Raw genomic sequence first — 15,061 nt, 5'->3', positions numbered from 1 at the left:
CATAGAGTCTAGAGAAAATGGGAAAAGTGATAAATCTGGTTATCTGATTGTTTATCAATGACACTGACTTAGATCAGACCAGCTTGCACCTGAAATAAAATGAAACACTCCCTTTTCTCCAGCCTCACCATCGTAAGCTCTACAAACTCTGAACAAATATCCAAACATGTTCCAAAAAATAAGACTAGGCAGATACCAGGTGACATGCGATCACTAGTTATCACACTCCTGATGCTGAGGCTCAGGGTAGGCTGAACTGAAATTGAAAGACAATCTTGCAGTCTTGGCTCTCCCTGACTCTTCAACAAGAAATGCCCTTCCGAAGTTCACAAAGTGATTATTACATAGCCTGAAACACTGACACATAGTCAAATGACCTCTTAAAGTACTGGATTTATAAGTGGTACAAAAATACACTATTCTACCAGCACTCGTTTTCCTCCAAAAGTATAAAGCTGTTATGAAGGATATACACGTTCTATCACTAAGTAAAAATTAGATTTTAATACTTACAGTGATCATCAGTAACAAGTTTTTGCTGAAGTATTTTTATCTTCTACTGTTACCCTTTGTTTTATGTTGTTAGCTACAGTGAAAATTCCATATCAATTTTGAGAGAAGCTTCTGAGAGGATCAAAGAGGTGATCAAATTCCTAAATTCAATTCAAAAGGTTGTAACTACTGATATTAACAAATGATAAAAGCGTGCATGGTGACTGGCAAACCTGCAATCTGCTCTGAAGGGAAAAGCATGCTCTTGGCTTTGTGGCAGTGGCCCTTCAATAGCCCCTACCCAGCTGCTCTACTGTTCTGTCTAATGCATCTCAGCATAGCTTGAAGAATACGAACAAGAGAATACAATATTTCAATAGGATGCTTCTGTGAACCTCATCAGAGTTAAGTGATGTAGGGGGGTATTTTTTTCTCAAGTTCAGTGATTGAATGTAATTAAATCTATTATTAAACCATAAAAGACCTCTTCTGATTGACCTTGAGGTTAAAATAAATGTAATTAATTGATCTAATTTAATTGGACCTATCTCACAAAGTTTGGTAAGTAGCAATAAGTAGATCTAGTCAAGTGTTCCATGGGTCTGTGACAGCACTAGAAATCCCTTAGGTATGTAACAGTAGTAGGCATTCTCAAATTGCTGGCATTTGATGATTTGGGCACAGTAACAAGTGAGGTGTTGTCTATTCTAAACCTCCATGAATAACAAGCAAAGCTCCATAAGAAATAACCTGCAACATGTATTTCATTATTTCAGATATCCCAGGTTTCCAGTACTGAAGGTTATCTTTGTTTCCCTTTTGAAATTCATAGACTTTAATTAAGTATATTTGTAGTTGTATATATAACTTAAGAATGCACAGGATATTTTTAATGAATGATTAATCATAGATCTTAAAGATGCTCAGAGAAAGAAACAACAGGCACATTTGTTTTAAGTAATGTTGGTTTTAGTTTAGCAGAAGACAAACACATACTGTTCAAGTCTCACCATTTCACTATGGAACCAAAATTAAATAAAATGAATGACTGGACAGCTAACTTGAGAAAAACAAATAGAGAAAATTAAGCTACATATGCAGAACTGTGTTCATATAAATCACATTTCTAAAATATTTCACAATTCACAGAAAGGGGGCAAACAACTCACACATACTTTTTGAAAGTGACATGAATTTGCAGACACATTACACAGATGGTTAGACCTATAGTGAAATACAAGAGAAAGTTCTAAATTTAACCTGGTGTCCCTCTGTCAGTTAGCTAGAGATAAGCACTGTTAAGACTGAAAACCAGACAGAATATGTGGCTACAATGTTCTCTTTCTAAATGAAAGAGACCCACAGCTTTCTTCAGCTCTGACATTTGCACGAGTGTTTTAGGGATCTACTGGGCAGGGGATCTGCTGGTCATATGTTATTGTAATTCCATGTTTCCACTTAGATCGTCACCCCTTGCACGCTGAGCTCCAAGTGTATTCACCGGAACCCAACTTAACAGAAACCACACGAATCTGACTTTACAAACATACGTGCTTAGCTTGACCTGAGAAATAGACAGGAGTTCATGCATGGGCTCCTGCTGCTATTTTGATGGCTCTGCTTCTCATAAAGGAATACCTGGTAGCTTAGTTGTGGTGCAGAGCCAGCAGACACGGAGCAATTAAACCTCCTCTGATCTACCTGAAAAACAAAACCAGCAAACATCAAAGAATGCCATCCTTCAGATTTGCAAAGGAGCAAGTAATACTGTTTATTAAAGTGTATACAAAACCGTATATAAAAGGAGCAAGTAATATTGTATATTAAAGTGTATATAAAAGGCAGGGATGAATTGCAGGAAATCTGGAGAGTCCGCTAGGAGAAGCTGAGTGTAATAGAAGAGGCAATAAAGAGCTACTGGCAATTCTGACCAGAAAAAAAAAGGATGTGGGAATAGAGTTTACAGAACCAAGGTCTGGCCCTGATGCTTGAAGAATGAATTAATTACTCTCTATTTCTGGATCAGAGCAATAGAATCACCTTCTACGCTTCCACAGCATTGCTCTCCGCTCTCACATTCTCTCTCACTTTTCTACACCAGGGAAATCCCCGTCTTCAATACACAACTCATAGTTGTTCCCTCCAAGCCTTCACTGACACTCAGGAGATAGACTTCTCTCTTCTGTGCTTTGCTTCTGCTGCTGGTGCTGTGATTCCCCTATTGTGTTCTGTCAGATGATGTGTGTGTGTCTCTCCCACTAGATCAAGGGCTCTTGGAGGGCAGAAGCCAAATAGAAATCTTTGCTTTATGTCCTTTGGGAGTTAAGCTGTTTCTGGCATTCAGTAGACACTCTATAAATATTTTAGAATGCTTGAAGTGCAAATTAATTCAGATTTATTTATTTTTTTTCTTAAAAGATAGTGTGGATCAGGTGCTCTGAAGGATAAATGGGGTGCAGTGAAGGTGGTAGCAAAACGGGTGTTGAGGGAGAAACTAATTGCAGAGCAAGGATGGATGCTTCTGTGATAGGCTGGGGCAGCTGGAAAGCCCGGGAGACTGAGCCAAGGACCACAGTGATGGGGACCCCAGTGTAAAAGGGAGGTGGGGAGGAGATAATTAGCAAACGAGACCAGATAGCAGCATCTTCCTGATGTTGAAAAAAGTAGGAGGTCTCACTGGTTGTAAATAACAGAGCAAGATTAAAGAACTTGAAATCAAGTAGAAGAAATTGGACTTGCTGAGAGAGACAATGAAGAGCTATTTACCAATATCTTGTCTGACAAGACAAAGACATGGTGAGAGTGTTTTCTAAGGGACAGTAATCTGCAGAAAGATGTGAGCTGTGATTGTGAATATTTTAAAATTAAACCTAGGCAAGGGAAAAGAATATTTTTCTTCTTCTGGAATACAAAAGTCTCTCACTCCAGCTCTCAATCTCAGGATTGTATCAGTAATTTTATAGTTAAGTAAGAATAGAATAAAATAGAATTTTGTGGGCTTACTTGTGAGTCTAGTTACCATTTACATCTTGAAGAGGCAGCAGAGTGTGGTGGGTGATGGCAGAGGGTTTGAATACAGACCATGTGGGACTAATTCCTATCACCACATGGGTAATACAGAGGAGACAACTTAATTTCCCTGTATCCTTTCTCCTATCTTACCTGTAAAATGGGACTAAATAGTACCCTCTTCAAGAGTTGTTAAACCTGTTAATTGATGCTTGGAAAGTACTTAAAACAGTAGTAAGTGCCCAGTACAAGTTAGCTCTTATTATTTCCTGGGAAATATTTTTGTCTACATTTCTTTCTAACTATCCATTTGACAAACACTTATAAACACACATTTGTGAATTCTGAAATAACTCACTTACAAATAAATTTTAGAATATTAATTATACATTTTCCTCCCAAATTTCAACCTTATCTTTTTCTCAGTTTTTAAAAAATCACTACTGATCCTATCTCTCAAAAACGATGGTTCACTATGTCCAACTGATTTTAGCTTTTCGTTATCACTGGAATCTAGCGCCTTTTTCACAGCCACTGCCCTAAACTACGTTTTCATCATCTCTCACCTAGACTAATGTTACAGCCTCCAGTGTGTTTGTCTTTCTCTAATCCTTTTTAATTATGACCTTCAGAGTCATTTCTCTAACACATATCTGATCTGGGTTTCCCCCAGTTTAAAAGACTTTAATGGCCCCTCACTGATCAGAGAGCTGCACTCAACATAGCAACAACAGCTGGGATCCTGCTTTGTAATCTCCACCATTTTCCCCACCTGCTGGACTAAACCACTTGTGATTTTGGAATACAAAGTTCTTTCATGCTCCCTGTCATTATGAGTTTTCTGAGAGAAGCAAGTGAGTCTATTTTATTCCTCCTAGTATCTATGGAGCCCAGCACAGATTTAAAGGCTAGTGGTAGCTTCTATGCCTATACCATGAAGCAAGAATATGGAATTATCTTTAAAACAAATACTGGATACAAATTTAAAGTTGAGGAAAAATACACAATCCCCCTCAATTCACAACTGGTATCACAATGTCGTTTTTCCACTTTCTAAGCATCTTCTTCACTGACTTGGACACACCTCTAGGAACTATACAACAGAACAGATCATTTGTTAATAGGCATAGCATTCTGAGTTATAATAGAAAATTATATCTATGTGCTTATGTGCAAATTTACATTTTCTCTCATCTAAATATATGTTTTAAATTTAATCTTTCATTGCTACTTATTGGAGAAGTGGTGGAGAGAATTCTGCATGACTTTATTCTGCCATCCAATCAAGGAATCAGAAAATCTCGAATTTTCCATTACCCAGTAATGTTATGTCATATTTTACATTATTTCTTTATCTGTCAATTACTTTGCCTCACAGATAGGAAGCAGAATTTTTGTGCAGCTCACATTTCTAGTCCAAAGCCTGGCACAGTTCCTAGCACCCTGCAGATTCCTGGTTGGTGTGTGTTGAGTGATTGAGAGTCATGTGACCCTCAAGCTCTTCACTGCCTCAAAGACTCTGATACACCAGCAGTAAGTCCTAACCTAATGCGTGAAGACCATTCTCCAAAACTGAGCCTCTTAACCACTCTCCTTCTATTGAAGTGTCTCTTTTCAATGTCACAGAAGTTTCCCAGATGCTGCACTCTGCCATGCTTCACATAGTCCTCATCTTCATTGACCTGGGAGATCTGCATAACCCCGTGGGAAGCCTCCAGACCACAGTATCACAAAGATCGACACATCTTGTCCAAACATATACTCCAAATGACGTCAGCAACTTATGATCACATCGTAATTTCTGATTGGATAAAATCATCATATTTATGTTCAATTAGCTGCTCACAAACTTTTTTGAATGAAAAACAAACATGGAATTAGAACTTCATCCTTCCAAAATACCATTCTGACTAGCTAAACTATCACCACTGCCATGACATAGATTCTTCTCCCCATCTCTTTCCAAATAATCAAGCTAACAACTTTACGTATTTTCCTAACCGTATAGCTCCTCCTCTCCTTTAGCAAGAGGTCTATATGACCTTAGCACAGGTGATGTCACATTTAGTATTTAGCCTGTTTTCTTGACTTGAACATTCTTAAAATGCATACCTTCATGCTTTACCATGTGGGTATGCTGGGTTAAATAAGCGAAACACCTGCTTCTGTAATTCTCACTCTACCTCTATTCTCTGTTCCCAAAGCAGCAGCAGACCCTGCTCCCTGCCTGTGCAATATGTTTGGGAAGAGGGCTGAAGAGGTTTCCCATCTACTGCTGCAACAGAGCAGCATCCTGTGGTCCTTGCCCCCCCCCCCACCACGTCTTCCCCCTGCCTTGTGTCTGTGGAAAAACTTTAGCCAAAGAATGTTTAATCAGAGAAGTGAGAAAATGCAGAGACAAAGGAAAACAGTCAAAGGAGACCAAATAATAATAGTTTAGTATTAAGCATAGTCCAGGACCTTTAGTTCCTGCTCAAGGGCTATAGATAATATTCTGAGCCATACCCTGTGAGCTGTCTTATAGATACTGAAACCCCCAGCATGTGGAAGAAGTTAACTACATGATGACCAGACTGTAGCCATGACAAAAGCTGCCACAACTCTGAGAACTGGCCTCAAGGAAATGGGAAAAAAACAGTCCTGGAACTGAAGATTAACTGTACTCAAAACAATCAAGATGACCCTCGTCAGACCACCGCATGACCAATTTCAAGATGACTGTCAGAGCTGACTGTGCTCTTTCTGCATGTATATAAAAGCTATAAAAGCTCTTGCCCACTGGTTGTCAGCCGGGTTGGGGTCGGGGGGAGTGAGACTTTGGACAGAAGTCCACCCTCTCCTCCTCCCTGCCTAGTTGTCAGCACTGAAATAAAGCAAACTTTCCTTTCCACCAACCTGGCCTCTTTATTGGCTTTTGAGCGGCGAGCAGCCAGACCCCACTTTCGGTTACACTGCCTTCACACATTCAATGTGTTAATGATAAGAGCCAACATCTGCTGTTAGAGATATGCATTTTGCCATCTTTCAGGAGTAAATATATCATCATGGTTTTTACTTTCTTTCCTTTTATAAATAAAGATTTCATTTTCCATTATAGTAGTACAAATGTTCTCTAGGCATGAGCTGTGGCCATGGAGTTATTGTAAGGAATTTTCCTTTCCATATATTAACCTAGTGCTGCATTTGGGCTGTCTTGCACACGGTAGGTTCATAATCTATAATTTTGACTGAAAAACTGTGTCACCACAACTGAAGCTAAATAAATACATTTCACATATAACTAAAATACAATCTTTCACCTACAATTTTAAGTGGAATTTTTAACAACCATCATGGGTATCTCCATATACATTTACTATCAAGGAAAAATCTTTACACTTAGAGAGAATACAAATAACTAAGGTAGAGGAAAAAGTTAGAGGCTCTCAGTATTAGAAGTTCTCAGCTATAGAAGTATTAGTCCTGGTTCCACCATTTACTAATTCCTTAACATTGGGAGAACTATTTAACTCTATAAAACTCAGTTTTCTGGTCTATCATATTGGAGATATTTGCCTTGCTTTTTTTAAACAGTAACTTTACGAAGAACACATGAAATTAAACAGAAAAATGAACTCTTAAAAATACAGAGCAAATTTAAAATAACTTTATGATGACTATTTTTCTTTGAAATGGAATTTCAGATGTTATCTTCTTGCCAATCGCTTTTCCATAGTTTCAGCTGAACCTGGTAAAATTCAAATATATTGTAAGGAAGGATTTGATGCTTTCTTATTTTCAGTGATTATGGTATATGTGCTTCTGATCTGGGTTGGTATTTCCTAACTTCCTTGTGGCCTTTCAAGTTTCATGGCTTGGATGGCCCCTAGTCCAAGAATTTCGCTGCTTTGCTTTCTTTCACTTTGGTGGTCTCCAGTCAAGCACAGTCTCAAATTCAAGGTTTTTCTTTGTAGCTGCTAAAGCTTCCTACAATCTTGCAGCATGTAACCTGCAAGGTCTCTTAATCCCATAAACTCTAAATCACATCCTGTACTCTTCAAACTACATACGATTTATCTGCTCTTACAACCCCACCTGGAAAGAGCCCCACCTGAAAAGAGCCCCACCTGGAGTTTCGTGGCCATTGTGAATTCTCTGGGTTGGCCCCTAGGTTACAAGCGGCCAGTGTTGCTCAGCACATGAGTAAGCTGCCTGAATTAAAGACCTGCAACTTCTGCATGAATAAATGCTGTTTGCTCTTTCTGTAGTGCTCCAGGGTATAGTAAATTTTGATTTCTTTATTTTAATCTTGTTTGTACACATATCTAATTATGCTTGTTGGTTTAGCGCTGTGTAGAGAGTATTGTGTGATGTTATTATCCATCTTGAAATGTCAGCCAGAGGACTAGAGTTGAAACAACATGACTAAGGTTGGGTCAGCATTGCTGTTAGGGTCTGTATAATTTTAGGGATTTATACGTTGGATGTAAATATTCACATGGGACTCAAGGAGGACAGACATTTTCTCACCAGGTTTCAGATGATTTGAAAATCAGATAAGAAGATGTCTGGCATTTCTGAAGCCTTTTTTTTTATTATTATTCTTAGGATTTTTAAAATTTTACTGAAGTATAATTGATTTACAATGTTGGGTTAATTTCTGCTGTGCAAAAATTCTTTGGATTTTTAAATGACTCATCCCCTTTAAAATAAAATAGTTTTCATTAGTATTTTTTGATTTTAATATATTTCAGACAGGTAGAAATATGTATGCAGATGTATAAATAGCGATGCTTTAAAGCTAACCACTTCAAAACTATTATGACTGAATAAATTAATACATAAATGTTATTGAGACTAAAGAAATACCTTTCAAAGAGTTACTGAAATAAACTCTGACTTGCTTGGTAGTTTCTCCACCTTTGACTATAAAATGATAGCTATTATCATGTGTAAATGCATATAATTTTTGATAATATACGGCACATTGTATCTTGATTTGCATTTTACTGGTTCCCAAATCTCCTGCAGTTCTGGTTCTCCAAACTCACTCTTTTCGTTATCAAGTTTGCAGCATCTTTTCTCAATTTAATTTTCAAAATCTGATGGCGAAAGGTGAGAGTAGTCCCTGTTTCCATTTCAGAAGTAGATGTGTAAAATTGTTACCTTCGTGGGATTCCGAGGTATGACAATTAAGACTCTTCTGTCCTCAGGAAAACTACGAGCGTGAGCAAGGTAGGCATCTACAAATACTTGAACTTGGATGGAGGAGAAGGTGAGTAATGTTTGTTTCTTCCTTCAAATCCCAGTTCTACCAATTACAGGTGGTGTGACCTTGGGCAAGTTACATAAATGCATTTTGCCTCATTTTCTCCTTTATAAGGTTGCTCTTAGAATTAAGTAAATTAATATATATAAAGAGCTTAGAAGAGTGCCTGGTTATTATTATTTCAATCATTAAGCTCTGTGACGAAGGACCCCTCAGTGTAAGTTAAGTGGCAGTAACCCACTGGAGGACGGTATGCCTCATTTTAAACTTCCAAAAAGATTTGCTGAAAGCAACTTAAACATCAAGCATTTTGCTAGACCTCTGAGCCCTATGATTATTCAAGAGTAAATGATAAAAAATGTAGAGAACTCAGGAAATAGCTTTAGAGAAGTTTTGAAAGAGAGATCTATACCTGAACATGCAGATTTCCAGAGCAAAGCAAGGACTCCAGAAAGAATGGGAAAAAACCTGCTTAGGCTCTGCCTTAGGGCACAAATGTGAACTGTGGATTTCTTAAGTCTCTTTCTAATCAGATGCAGATGAGACAATTGCACGGATATGGAAGAAAGACAGACTTTGCTTACAGTACTGATTGGGACCCTCACTAATTATGACATTGAGGAAAACACTCAACTTTTTTAACCTGTTTCATCACCAGTCAAATGAGGCTAAAATAATTGCTTCATATCTGTGAGTCTGTTTCTGTTTTGTTATATTTATTCATTTTTTGTATTTTTTAGATTCCACTCATAAGTGATATCATGCAGTATTTGTCTTTCTCTGACTTATTTCATTTAGCATAATACTCTCTAGGTCTAATGGTTACCAGTGGGGAGAATGGAGGGAGGAGGGGCAAGATAGGGGTATGGGATTAAGAGACACAAACTACTATGTATAAAATAAGTAAGCAACAAGGGTATATTGTACAGCACAGGAAAATATAGCCATTACTTTGTAACAATTTAAATGGAGTATAATCTATAAAAATATTGAATCACTATGTTGTACACCTGAAACTAATATAATATTGTAAATCACCTACACTTCAAGAAAAAATAAAATAAAATATAATACTTGCCTCAAAGTGCTGTTTTGAGAAAAAAGAGAGAGAGAGAGAGAAAACACAGAATGCTGTCTGCGCATATAAGACAATGTTTACTTCCCTCCCCTTGACCACGCCAAGGGCTCACCAGGACACACTGAGATAGAGAGTGTACCTTCTCCTTGGTCTTCCAGGATCTGTCCCCAAGGACAGAAATGCTGGCAGCCCAGGAAAGCGTAGCAGTGACTTTCTCTCCACAGTGTACATAGAAACCCTAGCTACTCTCTTTTTCCCAAGAAAATTGAGGGAACAAATTTTTTCAATCTGTCTCCACCCAAATTAACCTTCTTAGTAAGGAGCAGCCAAGGTGTGACACAGGCAAAATCTCTTAGCATTACCATGTCTAACTTTTGCTATGGTTAACAGAAATCTTTACGGAGAGAAGTGGAAACAAAACATCCAGTCTCCACCAATAGCCCCCAAACCCAAGGTATAATCAGGCTACCAAAATTTTAAAGATGTAGCAAAAATATTTGAATTAGCCAGAATTAACACTTAGTATATTTTAAAACTCAGCTGACATCACAAACCACAAATGTATGGAATCTATGTAGAAAAAGAGAAAAAAAGTCAAGGTGAAAGAGATTAAAGAGCCATTGGTTGTTGAAGCAGAGGTATACACACACACACACACACACACACACACACACACACACTCAAGAAATATCCTCATTGAATGGAGCATTTATGAGCACATATGATAGCCTGATGCTTATATAAGCCAATCTGCTATCACAGGTAGGGTAGATAAAATAGTTTAACTCTTAAAACTTGATGGTATTTAATAGTGAAGAAATGTAAGCCAAAGAAAGAGAAATACCTAATTATTATTTTTATAACTTAATTTCCTCTTTTGCCCAAATTCCCTTTCCTTCCACTACCACAACCTCCTGAAAGTTAATTTTTTTAAGAAAGTATACCAGCAGGCTACCTTTCTAAAACTGCATAGGTTTACAAAACCCATTTCTTACCTATTTTCTAAATAGCTGTAGGCAGAATCATAAAAATTACAGAAAAACACAATCTTCTTCTACTTTATCTTGATATGCATTTTATACTGTGTCACCAGTGGGAGAAATAATATCTCACCTTCTTGCACAGTTCAGCATATAAAAGGCAATCTATTTGAATAACTATGCAAAGAGCTTCAGCTAAACAATAAAATGCAAGTCAAGAAAGTGTCTTACACCCCATCCTTTTATGAATGTTTTAAAATGGGAACATGCAGACTTCTAGTTTGATCGTACGCAGTCATTAAAGTTACAGTCCTAGCCAGGCTCATGTTGTGCTGGGCAAAATCCACATTTGAAATATTGGGAAAAAGCTTAAAAGTTGTCTTTCAACTTCCAATAGTTGACCTTCTCAGCTGTACTAAGTAATATGTACAAAGTGTTGTCATGACTTCTATATTGTAGAATTCCAAAGGTGAGTTCCTATTTATTTGGAAGCATTTCCACCTATTTATCAAACTTTCATTACTGCGTGTTATCTAACTCCTTTCTTTCGTTTGGAGGGTAGTGGTTGAGGTTTGCTTGAAACGTTTTTATAAAGCTGTTAGTGTCTTAAATATTTCTCAGGGAATATCCGTATCCATGCTAATTTAGCTGTAGGGATCTTAAAGATGAAAACTAAAGTAAAGCTAGTCTTGAGTTTTTAATAAACCAAAATAGTCACACAAAACAAATAAATTACGTAGTATTAGATACCCTAAGATTACCTTGAGAGAAGTACAAAATTTTCATGGCACTCTCAAGAAGCATTTACAAATTGCTTATCAGTCTTTAGAAATAAATAGAAACATGATTGGTCCAAACTTCTCTGAGAAGTAGCACTTTCTCACACCATCATCAGATTGGGAATCATTTGTCAAAAGCCTTGAGGCTCCATAAAACACAAAAAAATTTTACTTCAAAAGAAATCTAAGTAGGAGAATAGCTTTTGGGGTATATTTGGAAACAGAGTTCCCATTGCTTAATAAGCTGTAAGTTAGAAATATTTTATGTGACTATCAATGTAAGGCCTACTTTTCCCAGGCACAATCTGAACCCACTCATTCTAATTCTCTTTTTAATTTGTTATTATTTATTTATTTTTTTAAGGCCACGCCCACAAAGACCACTTCAAGGGCATTCACGATCTCTCAAAACTGATCAGTTTTGTGCAAGTAAACCATGTTTCTTTTAAAAAGACTTGTGCACTTGCCCAGGCTCAAGGATATTAACATCTAGCACATAAAGCCCATTACTAGAGGTAGAAATGCAGGCAATATACTATTATGGCAACAACCATCAATTACAGTTAAGAATTTTTCTGTAACAGCCAAATGGATAAACAAATATTGCAACAACTCCAGTATTAATGAGCAAAGTGCATTTCTACAGTATTCAGTGTTGCTATTCAGTTTTCTAACTTAAAACAGCCTATGATAACTGGCAGCAAAGGTCTTTGCAATAGACTGCCTCTGCTTGAGAACTTATGATGTAATTATTGCATGCTGCTAATATACTATCTAAATATTAAAGATACTCCTAAAATATTTGATGGTAGACTATGATTATGACATTACACTACAAAAAAACCTTATGCAGAAGGAAATCCTGATGTACTTCTGCTTTAAATATTGTGAAAACATTACAGCGGAATGAATTTTCGCAGTGGTTAGGTCAAATGCAGTGACATCATAGCAACAGTATGTTTTGTACAATGTGTGGCATATGGGATCTTAGTTCCCTGACCAGGGATCGAACCCATGCCCCCTGCATTGGGAGTGCAGAGTCTTAACCACTGGTCTGCCAGGGAAGTCTCTAATTCTCTTTTCAGTCCCATAACCGCTGACATCCCAACCCCTCTGTAGCAGCACTGCTTGCCTTGCTAGCAAAGTTTAAAATCTTGCCTGATATACTGGTATCTTTTTTTTTAATTTCCCACTTTACTTAAGTATTACTTCATAGAAAAGCCAAAATTCATGGACCTCAGCCAACCTCAAATCGTTTTGTCTAAGTATTTGCTTTAATGTCAAAATCTTTAGTTAGCAAAATGAAGTTCTACATAAGAAAAGAGAGCAGAGTCTACGGCAGAGGTCTCCAAGCTCACACTTAAATCAGTGACTGGTTTAAACTCGGACACACAGCAGAATGCATTGGGAGTCTTTTAGAAATACTGATGCTTTGCTCCCACCTGCAGCATTTTGATATACTTAGTCTGGGGTGCAATCTGTACATCAGGATTTTTATTTTCTTAAATCCAGGTGATTTAATTGTGCAGCAACTTTGGGGAACCACTAACTTGGCCCATGGATTTACAGGCTTTGGGATCGACCCAAATAACACTCTTCTAGTTCTTTCCTCATTTAAAGAAATTTTATAAAAGAGGATTCCTTGCAAGTCTCCTTTCCAACCCCAGCCCTCATAACCTCAGGAAAAATGAAACAGTTGCCTCTGTCTCATGATTTTTCATAAAGCTTCAGACCAGGGAAGGATATTCATCTTAATTATGTTAATCCTCCTTAGCCAAGAAATGGGAAGTTGAGATCATCCCTCTGGATCAACAGAGATATGTTTATCATTGCCTTGAAATTGTTTGGGGGTAATTTGAATACATCCTTCGGGTTTGTAAAAGATTCATGAAATAGCACTATATTTCCCTGTGGGTCCCTCTATACCATCTAGAATACCAAAGGCTATGACTTTGTTATTTATTTTTCCAAATGCTATTTTTTCAGAGTTCTCAGTGTTTCAGTATGAGTGCACCAATTTAACTCTATAATAATCATCATGGTTTTTTGCCTCTTCCTGGAAAATGTTTTCGGCTGTATCTCTTCAGCAAGACTTTGAAATAAATGGTAATTTTCAAACATGTAATAAGAGTGCTTTGTAACATCTTCACAAGAAAAACTTAGAAAATGCTTATGAAGTTTGATTGATTTTTATTGGACACCTGTGAGGTAAATAAATATGTTCAGGGTCATTGTGCATGGGCTAAAATGAGGCAAGAGATATTTCCAGAGATTTCATATTACTGAAATCGGTTTGTGATTTCTGATATTTTCATTATTAGATGTCTTCTTTAGATATATATAATCAATAGTGCAAATTTAATTTATTGACTATATCAGGAACTCTAGAGCTTATTTGTTATCCTTTTTTTCTTAACTATTATTTAGACAAACATTGTTTCCAAATATATTTAAATATTTAAGAATAAAAATAATAATAGTTAATGTACTGTTAATAATAATAACAGGTAACAGTTTGCCAGAAATATGCTAAATATGGTATGAAATTATTTGAATTAAGTCTTCTAAAGCTCAGTAAGGTGAAAATTTTGTATCCTTATTCCCTAGATGTGGAAATAGGGTTGCAGAGGTTAAATAATTTCCCCCAGTTACACAGAGCATAAACTGTGAGAGCCAGAATTTACACTTAGGTTGATTATCTCTAGAATCCATGCTCATTATAATGTAACGAAATTAACACCAGAGTGTAGCCAAGTGTGTGACATTTTACCATCCTGAAGAAAAGTTTAAAATCCAGTCACCAGTTATTGGCCAATGTGATATGCTATCTAGATATTTAGAAACATGAATGCATATTGATTTGATATGAATTTTAACCAAAAACTTGGTGTCATTTACATGCATCTTTGTTTTTACATAAATGGATTTACAATTAGCAAAATCCAAAATGGTTTTTTTTGGAATAAATACATCAATGTTTTAAATATGAAAGACTATTTGAATTGTCACCATCTGGATATAAATGAGGCTTTTTTTTTCTTAAAAATATTTGAATGTATAAGTTAAATAAAAGGAGAATATTCATTGCCCATTTGGAGTATAAACCTCACATCTCTCCTTTACCTTCAGGAATTTTCTGGTGGTCCAGTGGGTAGGACTCCATGCTTCCACTCCTGTGGCCCGGGTTCCATCCCTGGTCAGGGAACCAAGATCCTGCAAGTCGTGTGGCACAACCAAAAAAAACAGAAAAAATAGGTGACCACCCTCTTCTATCTTCTTATTATCTCACAATCACACTAGTACCAGGGGTCAGACTCTTTATAACATCAAACTCAAACAGCTTGGCCCATAACTGTCTTCTTTCAAGAACTTCCCATAAATACCCCGAAACAATTCTTAGGTTTTTCTAGTAGCTGCATTCACAAGGTGATATGTGTTCTGATACGCTAAGGCAATACCTAAAGCTCAACTCTTC

The sequence above is a fragment of the Kogia breviceps genome, chromosome 13 (genome assembly GCF_026419965.1).
Source record: "Kogia breviceps isolate mKogBre1 chromosome 13, mKogBre1 haplotype 1, whole genome shotgun sequence".
NCBI lineage: Eukaryota > Metazoa > Chordata > Mammalia > Artiodactyla > Physeteridae > Kogia > Kogia breviceps.
The sequence above is the reverse complement of the archived record's forward strand: the minus strand, read 5'-3'. Positions refer to the sequence as shown.